Genomic DNA, 14,229 nt, shown 5'->3' on the forward strand with positions numbered 1-14,229 from the left:
GCACTGCACTGCACTGCACTGAGCCGTGTGTGTGTGTGTGTGTGTGTGAGAGAGAGAGAGAGAGGGGGGGAGCTTAAAGAGGAAGAGAGGAAGGTGAGAAAAGAAAAAGAGGAGAGAGGATGAGGCTGAAAATCAGATTTTTGATGGGAAAGAGCTGGGAGAAAAGAGAAAGTGCATGCAGCAGATTGAGAGGGCAGCTCGTGTAACGTTGCCTCTTGTGTAGTAATGGAGGAGAAAAAGAGGAGGAGGAGGAGGAGGAGGAAGAGGGGGTGAGGAGGAGGAGGAGGAAGGGGGAGTGAGGAGGAGGAAGAGCATTAAAAGGAGAGTGCACTATAAAAGTGAATGAATTCTGCTGCAGTAAAAAGCAGGGGTTATTTGCTCTCTCCCTCTCCTCTCTCTCTCCCTCTCTCTCTCTCTCTCTCTTCTCTCTCTTTTCTCTCCCTCTCTCTCTCTCTCTGTTCTCCCACTGAGGGTCAGATTGTTCGCCTGTGGGCTGCCTCTCAATCCGGAGGGGCTTTAGAAAAGACACGCGTTCCCAGCAGGAAGAAAAGAAAAGAAAAAGCCCACTGTGTTTATGTTGTTAACCTTTTTTTCCCTATTCAGAGAAATGCACCACTCTCCTCCTCCTCCTCCTCCTCCTCTTCCTCTTCCTCTCCTGTGAGCCCTCCCTCCACCCTTCCCTCCCTCTGCCTCACTTTATCTTCCTCTCTCACTCTCATATTTCGCATAAAGGAGTCACATTTCACTGAAGAAGAGGAATCAAGACTTCACCTCTTCCTCCTTCTTCTTCAACAGTCCCGTTCCCTTCACTCTCTCTCTCTCTCTCTGCTGTCATCTTTTCTCCTCCCATCTCTGCATCACACTTGGATTCACTCCGTTTCCTTCTGCCTGCTTCCCAAACTTATTTTACTTTGCTCTCACAGTTTTTCCCTTCCTGCAGACTTATTTACTTTTTGTTTTGCATCTGAAGAAACAGATTTTTTTTAATGTTTGAAGACTTTTCCTTCTCTCCTAAACCAGAGGAAAGATTCAGTTTGTCAACCCAAAGGTAAGAACGACTGAAAGCGAGCGTTCTGCATGAGTCAACAATAAAAGATAGAAAAGTTATTCCTCAGAGGAAGAAGTGAGAAAAGTTGAATAAGTCAGTTTCTCTCCTGTTCTTGCTTTGCACTGCAAAGTTTGAGTTGCGCTGCATTTTTATGTAAAACTCCTGTAGTTTGCATGCAGACACATTGAAACAGAGCCAGCTTCATCATTACACATTAAAATACAAACATCTCTAGGTCAAACTGGGCTGAAGCTCCTGGTCCAGACGGGGTTTCGTTGTGCTGCCGGGCCGGATGCCGGTCCAGCACCACGGACAGCTCCAGGCTGCCACACTCAACTTTTTCTGCTGCAGCTTCTGGAAAAAGTTTCATCGTTTTAGTAACTTTTCTTGAAGAAAACAACTTCAGTTTTAGTTCAACTTTGCAGCCCTGCACTCCAACTCGCGCTTCACAGCTGCAGATGCGGCTTTATTGGGCGAACTGCTGAATATTTTATGCACGGTCAGAACCACGTCTGTTACTGCGGTTCTGTCTCTGTTTGTTCCTTCATGGTGAGGCAAGTGGAGCTCTTTGATTTCTGTCAGAATTCATCCTGGACGTTAGTTTTTTGTTGACTTCAAAAAGGACAGAATTAGTTTGATTTACATGGGTTATGGCTGATTTTAAGGAGGAACAACAACAAAAAAACCCCAGAAAAGTCCAGAAAGGGAGGATTAAAAACAAGAAAAAGAAAGAAGATTCTCACAGGAACATTTGAGAAATGAAGGTTGGGACGATGCCCCCCCTCCACCTCCTACAGCACCAACACTTTCTCTCTCCTGCACCATTTCCTGCGTTGGCCACCGTGTCCTGCGCCACTACACACACACACACACACACACACACACACACACACACACACACACACACACACACACACAGCGAGCAGGAGGAGGAGTGCACACACGTTCACCTGGCTACAAAGAAACGACAAAATGACATGCGTGTGTGTAAAAAAAAAGGACTATTTGAGTAGAGGGGATCCTTTCTGCAGCACGGTGCGCCGCGCAGACGCTAATATATATTAGCAGAAACACTGCAGCAAGAAGAAGAGGAGGGAGGGAGATTATGGGATGCATTGACTGTGAGGTAGCAGCAGTAGCAGCAGCAGTATCCGGGGGGAAGGAGGGAGGAATTTGGAGGAGTGCTGACTATGCAGAACAGAAGCAGCAGTTGGCAGAAAAAGTGCAAAACCTTCAGCAATCACAGAGGAGCGGCGGGGCGGAGGGAGAGCAGATAACAGATAGCTGGAGCAGAAGAAGGGGAACGTGGGGGAAATACAGAACAGAACCTGGTAGACGGAGCTGCTGCTGAGCTGGATGTTAGAGAAAACAGTGATGTGTGTGTGTTTCTGCAGACATTTCTCCCTCCACACGCCACTGTACCTCATCAAAGGATGTAACCACAAGGCTTCACGCTGTTCCGTCCTCATCACCTCCCCTCCTCTCCTCTCTAGCGCTCATCCCCAGTGTCGAGGAGACCCCCGCAGGAGAAACCAGAGCACTGCAGCGAGAGCCAAAGCACTGCGGTCACCTCCCCTTCCAGTGCGGTGCCACACCCCACACCTCGCCACCCTCTGCACCTCACTGTGCAAATCTGAGCCGGGTAGGACGTGTGTGTGTGTGTGTGTGTGTGTGTGTGTGTGTGTGTGTGTGTGTGTGTGTGTTATGGGCAAGTGATGGTAGGAACACGCTAAATAAAGAAGGATGGAGTGAATATGTGAAAGAAAGGCAATTAAAGTCAACCAAAAATACAGAGAGCTGGAGGTCAAATCACTTAGGGAATCATTACAGAATATTCCTGTAAGAATCTTTAAATGTGGAAACAAGCGGAAAGATTTGCTGCTCTCCCCTCAGGTCATGTTTTCACATTTAGCCACTTGAATTTTAGGATGACGGCCATTTTTAAAACCCTTTTAAAGCGATTATTGCCATGAAATGTTTCCCGTTTTCACAACTTGGATGAACTTTTTGTCACATCTCGTGTTTTATACTTCGGTCGTCGTATTCATGCAACTTTAAAATGATCAAATGTAGCAAAATCTGAATCTGAGGACGTTACTGTTTGAGTCTCACACCAGTTCTGAACTGGAGGAAAAAGTCTGACAGACTGGGAGACAGTTAATGGTTAGCATTAGCATTTTTTTTTTGCTTAACAGTTTAGTGTTAGCTTTTGTTAATTTGTGTTTAGCATTAGCTTCTGCTAACATTAGTATGCATTTAGCACTTTAGCATTAGCTTATGCTAATATTTCTGTGTGATTTAGTGTTTTCTCATTAGCTTCTGCTAGCATTTCTGTGTTTTTTGCAGTTTAGCATTAGCTCCTGCTAATATTTTTTATTTTTTTAGGCTTAACATTAGCTTCTGCTAACATTAGTATAATTTTAGCAGCTTAGCATTAGGTTCTGCTAATATTTCTGTGTGTTTAGTGGTTTAGAATCAGCATAGCTAAGATTCTTACTTGTTGAACTAGTGAAGCTAACTTTTCTGCTAGCTACGCCCGCCACTGGCAATAACTGCTGCCAATTTTAGTGCAAACATACACTCTTCATTATAACCAGGGTGGCCATTTTGAAAAATGTCCACCTGAAATATGGCTTCTACAGGTCAACATACTGTATGTAGGTTATGATTCGACACCAAAAACATTAATCTACCGTAATTGGCAATTTTAGTCCAAAAAAAGTCAGTTTTTGCATGACAAGCCTAGTGGCCATCTTGAACAATCAACTATGTTTTCTACTGGTCCAAATATGTATGATTTGAAACCAAAAGTATTCACTTGTGATTAAATATTGGCAAATTTAATGAAAAAATAAATCTTTAAATGCCATGGCCGCCATCTTGAATTTTTTGTGGCTAACATTTAAAAGAGAAGAAAAGTGAGAACATCTGGGCCACATTAGGTTCTTAGATCCACCTGTGAACGATTTTGCTGAGATATTCAATTATTTGCTGCAGTACAGGAGGAAGCGTCTCTTTTACCAACGGCTGCTTCTCTACTCAGCAACATCACCGTGGCGCTCTTCAGGCCTGACCAATCCACACAGGCTGCAGCCGCCGCCGCCGCCGCCACCCTGTGGAGTCTTCAGTGCTGTGCTTGTCGGTCGCTCGCCCCTTCCCAACTGCTGCTGCTCCCTTCTTTTCTATCAAAAACCAAACTCAAGCACTCCTGCTTTGCTTCCTGTAGCTGCCTGGGGATTATTAATACATAAAGCTCTTATCAGGAATGGACCGGCAGCAATGGAGTCTGCAGCAGGAGCTGCTGGTCTCAAATCTTTCCTGCCCTACATGAGGAAGTTTTCCCCTAACAGATACAAAGTCAGGTTGAGATGTCAGAATGAAAAGTGAGAAATGGTAGAAGAAGGTGTTTTGGTGAAGGAAAGGTCAGATTAATCCCTGAAAGCGGCGCAGAAATAAGGGGGACAAGATACTGTGTCATGTCGAGAAGGAGCTCTATTTTTAGACCCCGGGTAAATCTGAGCTAAAATCCCTCGGTGTTCAACTTCAAAACCAGCTTCGTGGAGAATTTGTGTTCAGAGTGGAAAGCTTTAAGCCTCCCCCTTCACCTCCCAGCTCCTCTCAGTCATTTAAACCTGCCTGCTCCTAATTAATGACTCTATCCTGCCGGTGTGATTAGGCCTGTTATGATCCGGTAGCGCAGCGATGCGGCGCGCCGGCCCAGACAGAGAAACGGCACACGGGATGGAGTATTACTACGCTCAATCCTGACCTGTGACCTGGAAGACAATTAGACACTAAAGAGAGAAGTTGGCGATTAGATGCAAAAGAGGAGGGAGAGTCTGGATCTGGATCGAGTTGGAAGGGTAGATGTAATGAATATTTTATTTGCTTAATTCAATGCAGTTTAGTTTTATGTATGTTTACTCAAGACACGTTACACACCCACACACACACACACACACACACACACACAGCTCTGAAAAAAATGACTCTACTTAAAATGATCAGCTTATCTTATTTTACTTTTAATTGGTTTATGTTTGAGTAAAATGGACATTGTTCTTTTATTCTATAGACTACTGACAACATGATTCTGAAATTCAAAGCAAAAACTTAAAATAAGGAAAAAGGTGCAGCGTTTTCAGACTGCAAATAATGCAAAGAAACAAGTTCATATTCATTTAGAAACAACGATACTAATGCTTTAACTCAGGGAGAGTTCACAAATCAACATTTGGTGGAATAACCACCAGGTTTTCCATTCGGTTCAGTGCAGCGGTCTCTTCATTTTTTTACAGAGCTTTATCTATGATGGAGTCAAATCCAGTTTATTATTCCAGTTTGAACCGAGTTTCTCCTGAACAAGCACATCTGAGATAAATTATTCTGAATTTAAATGGATGTTTTTTTTCCCCTCTTTTTTATTTACGTCTGGATGGATTTTTGTAGCCAGTGAAGAAAGCTGTAACAGCTATCCTCCACCACCAGGAGGCAGCAGCGTTTACTTTAAAATGAAAGTTCAATGGAGGATGTTGAGCATGGCTAAAGCTGCGTTGGGTTATGATTCTGCCACAACAGCTGCCACTCATTTTTACGAACTTTATCAGTTTGCATTTGAATTAACAGGACAGATGTGGATTCATTTAGGAAATGTAGTTTTGGTTTTGAGAACAGAAGGTCTAAGTTATCCTTTCCACACATATACAACACAAACAACATTTTTTAAAAATAAATCTTTGAAAGGCCTCTTTGTAAAGCTTTATCACTGAAATCTGTTTGCATGCACAGAAAATCTCTGTTTTGCCAAAACAGATTAAATCCAAGTTAACCGGATTTGTTACAGATAGCTGCTAGCATGTGAACTTTATTTCATAAACCTTTTAACTGTCTGAGCTGCTGCAGTGGACAGATATTAACACAGAATCTCCTGGTTAATTAAAGTAAATATAAAGGTTGGAAGTGGAGCGCCACCAATGATGTTCCTCTGGGAACTGAGAATGAAACACGTACAAACATGGACACAACAGTTGGTAGCCGTCTGTCAAGACTTTCAAATTACTTGGTCTCACACCACCAGGTGCCACTTAGCTTAGCACTTTAAGAGTTTTTACTTGGTGTCATTAGATTAATAACTTCCTGGTTGAATATTTAACTGTGTTACAAGAATCCAGGAGGCGATGTAAAGAAAGAAATGCTATGGTTAGTCAAACATCCAACCACATCAATCACCCAAAACACACAGTGGTTCCTGAAACAACTTGAAACTGACAGAAGTACTAATAAATAAAAAATTAACTGACAATTAGCCAATAAAAATCAGACATCGCTTTTGAAATGTGGTTCAACTGAATCATAAAAAAATAAAATAAAAGAAGAAATATGGTGCCTCTAGAAAAGAAAAGCCAGAACGCCGGAGGTGCAAAAGTTATAAAAAATACTTTCATGACCTGGAAAGGTTGAGCAACAAAATATTAATTTTTGACCAGGCTTGAGTCATTAGTTTGTTTTTTAGAATAATTCTGTTGAGTCACAATTAAAAAGTGATGCCTGATTTTCATTGACTAGATTTTGGTAAATTTTTATTTATTATTACCTTTGTTACCTTTGTGGTCATTAACAGAAGAACAAATAATTTTGTTCACTTGTAATGGTAGTGATGTAAAAAGGGAAAGTATTAAATCATAAGTTATGTGAATGATTTTAAATGATTTTTGCTGTTTTACATTCTCTGAATGAAACACTTGAAATTTCTTTCTCCGTTTAGTGTTTCACACAGGAAGATAATCGGTGTTACACCGCCTCCAACCTTTGTTTCCTGTTTCTGTATCAGCTGCAGACTCCAGGGTCTGAAACTCCTTCCAGTTTCTGATTAAAGTTTCATTCTGTCCAGATTTATTTCCAGTTTATTTTAGTTCACGTAGTTTGAGTTTAAGTAGAGGTTAGAGGTCATGTTTAGCATTAATTCAAAACTAAAAACAGGCAGACGATGACGTAACACTTCGTGAAATACTGTTTGCTGAGAAGTTTTTGAGAGAGGAGAGGAGTTGCTATTAAACAGCAAAAGTTTGCTTTAGTTCTGGTCCCTCGTTGGATTAGCGATAAGCTTTCGCCTCTGAGACTGAAGCTAGTGGTTTCAGAACCAAGAGAGATATTTACTGAGGGTAAGATATTAACTTTTTAAAGCCTTTTAACAAAATCTCCCTTCATAAAACCTTTAATATGTGTTTAAAGGAGCAGATGAGGGGCGGCTGTGGTGTGGAGGTAAAGCAGCCGGCCCATAAATAAAGGCTTTTAGTTGCCAGCTCAACCCACCGGGGTTCGATTTCTGACCCTTTGACCTTTGCTTTTCTCTCTCTGCCCTCTTCCTGGCTGATCTACTGCAAAGAAAGGCCAATAGATCTGGTTACTGAAGTTATTATCAGTAATAATTCCTTTATTTGTAGGAAACACAGTTTGTAGGATAAAGTGAGTAAATCCTCAGAGTGGGAAAGTTTATCCGTCAGATTGGAGTTTATGTTTTAACATATTTCAGCAATTTCAAGCAACCCAAGCGGAGGAAGCTTGAAGGCGGACGCGTCTATCTGTGGAGTAAAGTTTGGGATTGTGTGTTTGTGACTCCTGGTAACTCAGATCAGGTCTGGAGGGAATAACAGCAACGGACTCAACAAGTCTTTGTGCTGGAGGCCAGATAAATAATAAAGAACCAACTGACGCTTTTAGAAATAAACATAATAAACAATGCAGGTTTTAGCAGTTTTTTTTACTAAAATTAACAGCAGCATTTTTTTAGATCTAGTTCTTTTGGCATAAGGTTGGAAACTGCATGTTTAACATCATTTTTCTGGAATATCAATGCCATAAAAAAAAAATTCTAAATTTTGGTCTTTTTTTCTTCTTTAGTTTTAACCCTATAAAAGAAACAAAATGTTGCTTGTGTATAAAAATATCAAGAAGTTCAAATGATACCCGACTCCAACATCTCTGCCCGGTTTTCTAAATGGGGGAAAAGAGGGAGCGGCAAAAGCAAATGAGGCGGATTAGCAGCGCTTGCTAACAGCTGGAGGTCTAATCCAGGACAAGTTACTGTGGAATATAATCTCTGCTGCCTGGAAACTGAGCTGTTAGCATGTTAGGATAGCCATAAGCATACTGCAGCACTCTTCAGTCAGAAGCTTGTTCAGATTTGTTGAAAGACTGACTGCTACTGGAGTTTCTTCCTGCCCACAGCATCACCTTCCACTGTGATAAAAAACTTAGATTATATGAGTTAGATCAACATTTAATCTGGTAAAATAAAAAAAAATCCAACTGGATTGAATAGAAAATGTACTTTATAACTTGCATCACTCTGAGGATTTTCTAACCGAACGTCTGTTTACTTTAACTGTTGATGATAACTTAACAGAATCTCACTTTAAAAACCAGAATAAATACTTTCTGAGCGTAGAAAAGCTAAGAAGAGGAAAATGGGAGCAAAGTGGATATTAGAGGAGCTGGATTTTCTCCAGAAGGTAATCAGGACAGATGACGTGAAGTTTCCAGCTCTGAAGGCCACAGATCAGAGAGAAAGCATGAGATGAAGGGTCCGAGGAAAACAGATCCGTAACTCAATCACAGCTTCCCAAATAGATTCAAACAGCAGCGGCCTCCTTTTACGAGCCCCTCTGACTTACTCCACCAGAATCCCACAAGGAGAGGGGATTCTTTTTTCCCTCTTCTTTGCAAAAAATCAAAAAGGGGTGTTTCTGGGTTACCCTGGGCCTAAAAATAGCAGCAGCAGTCGATTCATAATGCAGGACCGAGAGCAGGGCTGGGGAAGGTGGCAGAGGGAGAGCAAATGGAGGAACAGAGGAGGAGAGGAGAGGAGAGGAGAGGAGCGCCGGAGCCAGCTGTTACGAAACCAGAAGCTCTGTGTGTGAAATGCAGAGGAATGCAGATGGAGGAAACTGTCAGCGAACGCCGGGATGAGGCCGTGGAGAGAGGAGGGAGAAAAAGTCTAGACGCTCAGCATCCCGCCTTCATCTCTTCTAGACTTCCTAGATGAGATCTCAGAGACACCATGTCCTTCCTGTTCAGCCTCTGCATCTCCTCCATTTCAGGCCTCAACATGCACACACACAGAAAACTGACATGCAAAGAGAAGAACAGATGCATTCCTGATAAAAGCACAAAGCAACACACACACACTTTCTCTCTCTCTCTTTCACACACACACACACACACACACACACACACACACACACACACAGAAACAGGGGAACTCGTGCAGGCAGAATGATGCAGGAGGGAGTGCATGCATGCACCCAGAGTCATGAAACTGCTCCGATCTGCTGGAGGAGACGGGAAACACCCAACATTTCAACCCCCAGCCTCGGTTTAGTCAGACAGCATCAGATTATTTCTGATTTTTAAAAAATATTTTGTCTGCAGTTTCAGCCAGATTGTAGATCTCGTTTCCTTGTTCAGTGCTTTGAGTCAGATATTGATCAGAACACGATCACACTTTTTTTTTTTTTGCCGGTATTGCAGACTTGTTGAATGCTACTAAACGGATGCAGTTATTTTTTATTATTTTTATTCTCCAAGCTGGGATAATATTCCTTAGAATGGAGCCACCAATATATGAAATAAAGAAAAACACACACAAATCCGAATAAAAAACACACACACACACACACACACACCGTCACGGTTTAATACTCACTCGCGCTTGGCTCAGGTTCGGCTGCTGTGCGCGCGCAGACACGCACGTGAAGCTTTACGGAAAAAGATCAATCAAAGCGCAGATTTCTCTGCTTGATGCTTTCAGTCCAGTTTCTCGCAGGCATTCAGCTGATCTCTTTTCTTCTTCTTCTTCTCCTTCTTTTCTCTCCACTCAAAATCAGCAGCAAATCGCGCGCATCTGTTGCTGGAGAGCCGCGTTATTATTGCCGGATGTTACTTAAAGCGCGTTATGGTCATGATGATGGAGGCTTCCGGATGAAATGAAGCAGAAGTCCCCCGCTTATTTATGCTATTTTCTGTCTCTCCCACCTCTTTGTTATTGCCAAAAAAGAAAAAACAGAAGTGCCAGTCTTTGTTGCTCTCTCTCTCTCTCTCTCTCTCTCTCTCTGGGTGTAGCTCTTCCTCTTCCTCCCCCTCTTCCAAATGTTTGAGTGGAGATGCAGCCTGTAGACACCTCTCCCTCTCCCTCTCTGTTCCTTTGGAGGAGCGTCACCTCCTGCACTATTTTTTTCCTCAGACGGTTCATGTGGGCGGATTAGAGAGCAAGACAGAGAGGGTGGGAGGGTGAACAGAGAGGCTAATGTTTTTCCCATATGCCTCCTGAACTTCATGAATGCAGCGGAACTGAAAAAGGAGAAGCCAGAAGATTGAGGCCATTCGCTGTTTTTGTCTGTTTTGTTTTTGTCCGGATGGATGGATGGATGGATGGATGGATGGATGGATGGATGGATGGATGGATGGATGGATGGACGCACTAACACCATTTTGTCTACAGGTTTCCTGGCTTTGATTGTGGCTCGGCTGACATCATCAGTCACGTGGTTTGAGAGGAGCAGGTGGATTCTGTTACTTTAACAGCGAAACATCATTAGAGATAAATAAAAACAGTGAAATTGGCTTTTATTTTAATATTATTTATTTATTTATTCGACACCTACATGAAAACCCTGAGCCCATAAATAAAATTAATTTCTATCACATCCAACTTTTTAAAACATCTTTTAGCTCAAGATAAATATCATCAGTCTTTTTTTTTTTTTTTTTTTTTTTTTTTTTTTTTGCAAAAAGTTATTTTACCTAAATCTGTTTAGGCAAAAAAAGAGGGGCTGAATTAAAAAAAAATTTAACAAAAATCTCTTTTGACTTTTTTTCCCATTATTTTAGTAAGTTGTTGCTTTGCAGACCAGGTGAGTTCCTCTTCCTGCCTGCAGGAGGATGTTTGTGTGAAACCAGCAGTTTCCCTGATGGACTTACTGATGGGAAGCCGAGTGAAGACCGTCTCACGAAATTTACAGGAACAGTCAAAGGCCGCTCCGTCAGCGCCTGCAGCAGTTAGCTTCGACCACAAAAAGCAGCCAGTGATGAGATTCAGACGACTGCAGCTCATTTAAAGCAAAGACAAAATTACTGAAAATCTGTGGTCTGAAAACATGAAGGGGAAAATAATCAGAGAGATGAAGCAAAGACTGCAGTCCAGTTTATCTTCTAGAAGTTTGATTCAGTAATTTGCAGCAAACACATAATCAAAAAGCAACAACAGTGCAGTGAAAAGTTTCAGTAAAAACAAACACTAACTCAGTTTGGGAGTCAAAAACTTTAAGTGCCAGCAATAAAAACCCAAAATTTCAGCAACTAACAGAAACTGCAGCCTGGTTTATTTACGTCTCTTTCAGCCCTGCAGCAAACAAACACAACAAACATGCAGGTGTTGTTTCCAGAGTTATTTTATTTATTTTAGCTCTCAAAACTGCAGCTGAGTTTCCTTCTGCAAACAGAATATAATAAAAGTAACGAACGATTTTTATATCCTTGCTGGCAAATCTGTTTATGGAGATTCTTATTGTGATTGGAAAATGTTTAGAATGTAAATTTTTATCAGGTTTTTCCATCATATAAGAGTTAGTAAAGATCCAGATCGTTTCTGCCAAAAACACACATTTTCTAGAAAGAAGAAAAAGTTTTAATTATGCTGAATAAAACCTTAGAAATGTTGAGTTTCAAAAGGTGAAAATTTGCTAGTGAGAAAAAAAAAATAGAAAAACAGAAAATGTCAGATTAATCTTAAAAATGTTCTAGAAAAAACAAAAAAAAGTCTAAATTTTTCTTAGACAAAAACTTTTGAAAAGGTGAAAACTCGCCAAAAAAAAAAATTCCACCTTTTAAGATCAGAAGTTTGTTCGGAAAAAATTCTGAATTTTTTTGGTGGAAATTTATTCCTGTTAAAAAAAAAAAAAAAAAAAAATATATATATATATATATATATATATATATATATATATATATATATATATATATATATATATATACAGTATATATCACTGTGATGGCCGTAATACTCCATCACAGTGAGAGATGTGAAAGTTTATTTCACCTTTATTTATACTTTTGAATCTCATTGAGACACAAGTTATAACTTTCAAGTCTGACTGTAACGTAATAAAACATTTCATAATGTCCAGCATTCATATAACCAATAAACTGAGAAAATGCAGCAATAAAAAAACAGAAAACTGTGAAGACAGGAAGAGACATGTGGTGCTTTTACTGCAAACATGTTTAAATCCCTTCAGATTTCCAGTTTCAGGATCTGTTTTCGTTTTTCTTTCCGGGGAAATGTCTGAAGGGAAAACGTGTCTGTGGTTTTATGTCACATTGATGGAAATGAGCGAATTTTAATCCTCCACACAGAATCAAGATTCATGGGAATCCTCTGAACTCCAGCTGTGTTTCTCCCTTCTACCTGATCTACAGCCAACAATCAAACAAGTAGGAACATCGGTTCTCTGGAAGTGAGTGACCTCTGACCTCCTACGAAACATAAACAGCTGGATTCAACGGTAGACGTTGTGCAACCAGAAACAAAGACATGTTGATTCAACTTTTACACCGTTTCCATTTTACAAACACTTTCTTTTTCAAAAATAAAAATCTTAAAAGTGTGGCCTGCATTTGTGTTCAATACCCATCAATGATTGATTGAAAACTACAAAGTAAAACTACAATCCCAACAAGCTCCAGAGTTATTAAAATACAAAACATTAAAAATACAAAATATGTTCAAATCTCCTGCAAATGGTCGAAAAATGAGAGACACGACCTTTAGAGAAGGGAAGGAGGGGAGAAAGGATGGAAGGAAGAAAGAGAGAGAGAAAAAAAGAAGAAAGCTAACATGAAGGTGAATGAAATAACACGTTTAAATTTTTAACTTTCAAAGGATGAAAACCTGATTTAGTGGATGAAAGTAAACCAGTTCAGTTCGTCGGTAAAAATGTTTCTCTGGTTTTAGAAAATATTTCCTGCAATCATAATGTCAAACTAATCAATATTTCCAGAACAAACCTGGAAATAATTCAGTGAGTTATACAGCAGGACGGTCACAGGTTGGTTCTGGTGTTTCTTCCCTTTGAACTGGTCTGACCTGAAGGTTCTGACTCGGTTCTGGATCCAGTTCATGTCGACAGAGGAGAACTTTCTGGACTTTCCTCAGTTTTCATTATTCATGCTGGACGCAGATTCTCCAGCTGCTGCAGGCTCACAAACGCTGCACTCTGATTGGATGTCAAAATGTTTCAGTTTAATCAAATACATTTCTATGATTTAAATCATAAAAATCTAAACTTACAGCTCAAACGTCTTCAGATTAAAGCTGCAATAAGACCAGAGTTGGGAAGTAACTAGTTACATTTATTCAACTATATTTACTTTTTTTGCAAAAATGTCCTAGTTCTAGTTCCACGGGCAGATAAATTCACTTTTACATGGGAAACATCTTATTATAAGTGAATTGATCTGCCAATGGAACCAGCACTTTTCCATCAATATTAAAGGAATTATTTACTTAAAATAAGCAGCTACTGTATATCTTGCTGAAAAGTTTCTTTGTCTTATAGATATTTGCAGTAGAAACTAGACCAAAAATCCTTGGTAAGGTTTCGTGTTTTGTCGTCTGCTGCTTCTCTTACTCCTGTGGAATAACTGGAAGCTTTAAAAACATCTGAGACATTTTATTAAACAAAACCTGCAGAACAGATTTAATCTGTAATGATCTGACAAGGTCAAAGGTCATACGAGACAACGTACAGATGTTGCTGCGGAACATAAAAGCTGCACCTGCATATAAACACATTTTAATAAACATATTCCATCCATAATGTTTGTTTCTGCCTGCGAGGCACAGAGTGGTTCTGTTACAAAGGCCGCAGCTGAAAACGAGTCCAGACCGAGTTCTGTCCTCTCCGATCCGGAGACGCTCCGTCCTCCTCCTCTCTCCTCCGTCCTCCTCCGTCCTCCTCCGTCCTCCTCCGTCCTCCTCTCTCCTCCGTCCTCCTCCATCCTCCTCTCTCCTCCTCTCTCCTCCTCCCTCCTCCTCTCTCCTCCATCCTCCTCTCTCCTCCTCTCTCCTCCTCCCTCCTCCTCTCTCCTCCATCCTCCTCTCTCCTCCTCTCTCCTCCTCCGTC

The 14,229-nt window shown here is 40.8% G+C and overlaps 1 long non-coding RNA gene across 1 annotated transcript; it reads left to right on the forward strand.

Annotated features, from left to right (window-relative positions):
* Positions 1–677: 677 nt before the first annotated feature.
* On the forward strand, positions 678–14,076 carry LOC111609937. The gene is made up of 3 exons (XR_002753409.1): positions 678–1,048; positions 2,542–2,690; positions 12,461–14,076. It is a non-coding gene; the product is annotated as an uncharacterized LOC111609937 (long non-coding RNA).
* Positions 14,077–14,229: the final 153 nt, after the last annotated feature.

The sequence above is a fragment of the Xiphophorus maculatus genome, chromosome 10, assembly GCF_002775205.1.
Source record: "Xiphophorus maculatus strain JP 163 A chromosome 10, X_maculatus-5.0-male, whole genome shotgun sequence".
NCBI classification, from domain to species: domain Eukaryota; kingdom Metazoa; phylum Chordata; class Actinopteri; order Cyprinodontiformes; family Poeciliidae; genus Xiphophorus; species Xiphophorus maculatus.